Consider the following 6,405-nt stretch of genomic DNA (forward strand, 5'->3'; position numbering starts at 1 on the left):
CCCTCCCCCTGTACCCCAGACTGTCCTCAAGCTCACAGAGATCCACCTACCTCTGCCTGTCTCGCTAGTGCTGGGATTAAAGGCGTGTGCTCTACCACCCCCACCACCCAGCTCTGATTTGACTCTTAAAAGACCCCAAAGGTGTGTGCTGGTTCTCCGGTCTGCAGCCTACAGGAAGTGGGATAGAACCTTCAGGAGGTGGGGCCTGGGAGAAGGAAGTGAGGTCACAGGTGCATACACGAGAAAGACGTGACTATCCGTCTCTCTCTGCTTCCAGTCTGCTGTGAGGAGAGAACCGCAGTCCCGCCGCGCGAGTCCTCTGCCACCTTCTGCTCTGCCTTAGCCTGAAAGAAGCGCAGCCGGCTAACAGTGGCCATGAGCTAAAGCAGAATTTTCTGCCTTTTCAGCAGGCCGCGTTGGCTATTTTGCATGGTAACAGGAAGCTAACAGACGTGGTGAGACAATAACCCAAGTGCCTCCCCCGGGTTTAGATTCTGAAGTCTCACAATCGTCGTAGCCTCCGATTAATTCAGGATATACATATTTTAGAGCAAGGCTGTTGTTCTGTCTTCGCAAACAAGCCCCCGGGTGCCCAGATTTGCATACCAGCTTTAGTTTCCCGTGTGTGTCAGTTCTGTTCATGAAGGCATGAGGCTTTGCATTGTGGGACCCTGATATCAGAAGATAAATATTTACTCAATCCTGGAGACTAAACCAATGAAGAAAAGTCATTGGTCCCATTCCAAACACATGAAATGTTAGCTATATAAAATATAACTATACCAAAGTCAGGGCTGGCAAGATGGCTCCAAGGGGGCTTGCTTCCAAGTCTGTTCGATTCTCAGGAACCACGTGGTGAGAGAATTGCCTCTCTTGTTGGGACCATCCTGGCCTCCAGCTGCTCTTCCCTTTTAGAGATCTTTACTTTCCTTCTGATTTGAGTTACTGAAAGCTGTGTCAAAGTTGTTTACCAGCTCTGCTTCACGAGCACGTGTTGCCTTGGCCTTGAGGATCAGAGGATAAGGTTTTCACCTGTTGGCCCACCTGACTGTTGGGTATATAAGCCTCCATGGTGCTATTGAATAAGGGGCTTCTTACCAGTGACTAGAGGTCTCTCTGTGTGTCTGTGTGTTTCAACCTCCAGCCCCTTGCCCAAAGCTCGTAAACTGTATGGTAGCGCATAGAGCGCAGATAGGCGTTGTGTGCTGCACTCTCTCAGATTGTTTCTATAACTGAATGTATGCACACATGAACACACACATAATACAGGTTGAACACCCCAGTCAAAGGCACAAGACCACACCATGACTCTGCGTGCTTTTCATTGCTCAGAGCTAGGATAAAAACCTATGATAGCGCTGCAGCTTGCCCGAGTCTGCTCCAAGGCCTGTTGTCAGAGGCTTATATTTAATGGCATCATGGTTTGCCCTCAAAACTGTCCAAATTTGGGTGATTAACTATATGATCTGGGGTTTTTATTTCCAAACTAATGAAATATAAAGCTATTTGGGAAACAAGTTTGCCAGTATTACATAGTTCCCATTTGAAGGTCCCCGAGCCCCTTCATTTTAGGAATGGCAGTATGGAATTCCCCTTACTCGCGAGGGAAATTCCGCCTGCATTCTGGGTCGGAAGGTGGAACCAGACGGCTTTGTTTCGCTTTTTGGTTTCTCTAGAAGACAGCTGGGAGATGGTTGCTGCGTAGGAACAGCAGCTACTGCCTGTCAAGGAAGAGGCATCCTTCTGAACTTGCAGACTAGCTGCAGGAAATGCTCCAACCCTTCTAGAGGGCTCGCGCCAGGCTGAGCTGGGAGACACGGGGCAGCCCAGACCTCACTTTGCATGACGCAGCTGTGGCCTGCGGCTGCCGTACTATGCTCAATTATTGAACCTGAAAGTGAGAATGTATTCCATTATTACAGCAACAACAAACTATCTCCCCTCGGGGCATCTGGCAGGACCTTGAACGTTGGAAAACTCCAGAAGTCATTGTCGTCAGCTAGATGCAATTAGATTCTGAGTAATGGTTGGGTCTTAATATATAATTAGTGCTGGCAAAATAACAGAAGAAAGTCATTTGTTTCTAATGTGAACGCAATAGGAGGTCGTGAGAACACATTATAGCAGAATCGCTCAGTCTTTGTCAGAAGTCATAGAAGCTCTCTGATGTGAACACTGTGGATATGGCTGGCCTGTATGAGGGGTGTCAAGCACTCGTGAAGGGAACTCTCTGGAGCAAAGAGAGTTACCACCTCCATGATGAGCCAAGCCCCCGCCGCTCTGATCGCAAAAGTCAACATCTCTGACCTTTTTCCATGTTGTCGCCCTCTAAAGGTTTATTTGCAGTAGAGTCCAAAAGGCTTGCTCCAGGCAGACTCTCTACTCCTCCATTCAAGTGTCTAGTCCTCTAGAGTCAAGTTAGGCTGCTAAAAGCAAACAGACCAGGCTGTCCCATGAACTTGGAAAGATACACTATTTTCTACGCCAAGGAATACATGTGTTACAAACATGGGTCCTCTAAAATAAATGTTAAAAAAAATTCAAAAGGGCCTACAAAGAGATAAAAATGATGGTGTGTGTTTTACTCCATGGCTTCAGTACCAAGCATCTCTTTTCTCTATTTTTTCCCAAATACATTTGAAAATAAGCTGGGCATATGGGCACGCAGAAGCATCATGTTCTGAGTAGGTAGAAATGCCGTTTTAGCATGCTCAACTGTGCCTCTAAAAACTTCTATACGGAAGCAGATCATTGTGTAATCCATGAGCATCATGCCAAGGCCCCAACTAGGCAGCCTCTGTGGACTGATAAAGAGGCAGCATCCTCCCAGTCTCCCCCCCTCACCCCCCAGGCTGTTGTCCTCGGGCTCCTCCTGCCTGAGCCCCTGTAGCCAAGCCCCATCCCTTAATCTGTCCTGGCCTTTACCAGCCCCCAGGCTGTGCTGAGAGACGAGACTCCAAGAAGGGGATAAATGCGCCCCAGCTTCCTGCGCCTCTTCAAGCCCTGGAATTCATGCACCCTTGACTTCTAACCACAACAATGAAAAGGAAGAGCTCCTGAATTGTTGACGGGAATCACAGCTATCAAGGACATGCTTGAGAGGTTTATAAATTAGCCTATTGCTTTTTATCCTTGATGACTAATTTTTAAAACTCGGTTTTGCCTTGATGATGTTTTATTACTGTTGGTGTACTTTTACCCAATCAGAACAATCTTGCTGATTTTATTGAAGCAGAAGTTGGTGTGAGTCTTTAATGAATAATGCCATCTTATGTCTCATGGCACTGTAATTGTTTAATTAGGGAGAACAAAGACTTTTAATATTCCCTTATCATTATCCCTCAGTATGCGTCAAATTATTAAATATTGGACCTGTTCGAATTTTTCTTATTTTTAAAGTTGCTGCTTGAATTGCTCACTGGAGACATAATTTATATTATGTGATAATAAATTATCACATAAAAGATAATTTAGAGAATTATGGCTTGGGATTAGACAGAATTTCCAAGAATTTGAGAAATGTCCCTCAATATCCTTTCGCCACTCTGTAACTATGCATTTATTAGAATTGGCATTCTCAACAGTGACAGTTATAAAATCAAAACATCACTAACTCCGAAAGCAGCAAAAATGGTCTGCATCCTGCGACATCATGGGCCAGCGTTAGCTCTCTGTAAAAATAAACAATCTCACTAGTATGCAAATTCACTTTCATCCTCGCTAAATGCTAAAACTAAATGCATACCAAAGAATAATTTTAATTTCTTGTGACTTATGATATGTTTGATTAGTAGTCCCACTTTACCTATTAAGCACACACAACCGGGCCCTAAAGGGAGCTCAATGTTCCAGGAAGTCGGCTACTTTGGGACTGCAGGCGATAAATAGCTGACCTCCACCCAGACACCTTGTGGTTTCAAAAGGAGATAACAGACCCTACGGATTCACAGACAGCTAACTGAGGAAAACAGTCAACTCGCCCATGCTGCCTCTAGAGAAACCCCTTCTCCCCTCCCTTTCACTACAGAACCCTCCGCTTGAAGCTTGGTGTTCTCTTGAGCTCCGGCCATTGTTTTGGGTCCTGTGCCCCCGTCACAGAGTTACCAGGTCATCTAAAGTCCCATCTTCTATTTCTTCCTACAAACTTAATTCTTCTGTACTCTTACACCTTGTGAGTTTCAGAAGGCCCAGTACGGGCAGCTGTCTGCAGCGCTGTGGCTTGGCTTGCTCCACCCTGTACAGGACAGCAGCTTCTCCTAGGTAACTCCCAAGATGAGGACTCAGCCCAGGCAGCAGTGACAATCAGTGGGTTTTTGAAATAAAAGACATACTAATTTTTTATAGTATTTATTTTTGACTATGGGGCGGACTACCAGGAAGCGTGTGTGAAGGTCAAAGGTCAACTTATAGTAGTCAATTCCTCCAGCAGAACCACACCTACTCCAAGGAGACCCCCGTCTCCGTTAGTGCCACTCCCCCTAGGGGACATTTTCTTTCAAATCACCCCAGGGTCATTAAATGTGAGCAGTAAATTGTGCCTCCAATAAGAAAAGATATGTCTACATGTGTACGATAGTTTAGATTTTAAAGTATTCTTAATATAGGTATAGAAAATAACAGTAGGAAAATCATTACAACCACATTTAACCAGAAAATACACAATGGGAAACAAACCTGTGATGTATAAGTTTTCATTATAGTTTCTCTACTGTTACCTGAGGTTTTTTCCTAAAATATTTATCTCTAACTTGTTACTCCTCAGTTTCATTTTGCTGTTGAGACTTTTCTATAACAAGGTACAAAAGGCATTCTAAGGAAACATTTTAAATAAAATTATTTATGCAGAAAGATTGTCTTTATATTTCCTAGCCTATTGAAATGCTTCTTTTCAATCTGATTTTATTTTTACATAATGCATGTCAGAACAGCTACAAGGAATAATAATCACAAGCAGCTCTCTCTGGCCTGTCTTCATTTGGTCTACTCTTCCACTTTCTACTTTGTGGAAGTTGAGTCCTTTCTATTCAAGGCCCTCAAGTTCACTGCTTCTTCCAAGAATTCTCTTATGACGCCCACGTATAAATCACTGTTTTGAATAATGCCTCATCGGAAATGCAGCCTCGCGCTCTTCTTTGCCTTCTGAATATTTTTGTGTATGTATGTACATTTGTGTGTAGGTGCATGTGTCTGCAAGTTCATGTGCACATGTGTGCATACACACATGTGGAGACCACAGGCAACAGGAATGTTGCTTCTCAGACAATTTCACCATTCCCTCTACTGTTTTTTCCCAGGCAGAATAACTCTGTGGACTGGAATTCATCAAGTAGCGTAGGCCATGTGGCCAATGTGTAGGGGAATGTGTTACAGTAGTGTTGCAGGGATATCCTGATTTATCGGGAAGCCAGGATATACTTAGAGCCGTTAATAGGACAGCTCTGGAGGGGTGGAGCTGCAATGGGACAGCTCAGCTCAGCCCTGGAGGAAAGATGTCCTGAAGCTGGGGTACATGAGGGATGGTCTCCCTGCAGATTATATAGGGATTCTGCTCTTCTCCTGGAGAGCCACTACAGCTGAGTTCTGCTCTGCTCTCCCTGGCCCGGCACCACGTGCTGGCCTTGCTCAGCCCCCCTTAAGGAGCATCCTAGCCAGGTTGGGGGAATGAAGGTCATTACCCAAGACTCTTTTGAGAAAGAGATTTATTTGGGAAGGAGGAATCCAGGAGAGTGGCTGCATCTGCCAGGGAGAGATTAATGGCATCTCTTAACGGAAGCACTGGAGAGGCTTCTATAGGGCTTTTTAGGGGCGGAGTTTTCCCAGGGAGAAGGGGGATTGGTTAGTTCTTCCCTGTTCAGGGATTGGTCAGTTTAGCTGGTCAGGGGCATGGATGACTCTGACTTCATGGCCAAACTGTGTTTCTTTCATTGGTCCTTTTTAGCTTTTTGACTCTAATCTTAAAACCAGGACATATTTCTTTCACTGGCTCTGATTCTAGGGACAAAGTGTGTTTCTTTGACACTAGTTTCAGAGCCAGGGCACATGTCTTTAGCTCTGAGTTCAGGGATAAAGATATTTCTTTCCTGGCTTAGGCCTCAAATACAGGGTCTGTTTCCTTCTCTGATCCTGAGTTCAGAGTCAGGGTGCTCTGTGATTGGTTGGTTTCCTGCTCCAGTTGTCCCTCTTACCCTACAAAATGAGCTGCAGGAACCACATGTCCCTGACTTCTCAACACTGGTTTCACATGTGTATACCAGCACAACTGGTACTTCTACATGGATTCCAGGGACTGAACTCTGTCTTATCAAGTGAGCCACATTCCGTGTCCTCTCCTGTCCCCGTGTGAACACTTTATCAGATGGTCCACATTCCGTGTTCTCTCCTGTCCCCGTGTGAACACTTTATCAG

This window comes from Microtus ochrogaster, chromosome 17 (genome assembly GCF_000317375.1).
Source record: "Microtus ochrogaster isolate Prairie Vole_2 chromosome 17, MicOch1.0, whole genome shotgun sequence".
In the NCBI taxonomy this organism is placed as follows: Eukaryota; Metazoa; Chordata; class Mammalia; order Rodentia; family Cricetidae; genus Microtus; species Microtus ochrogaster.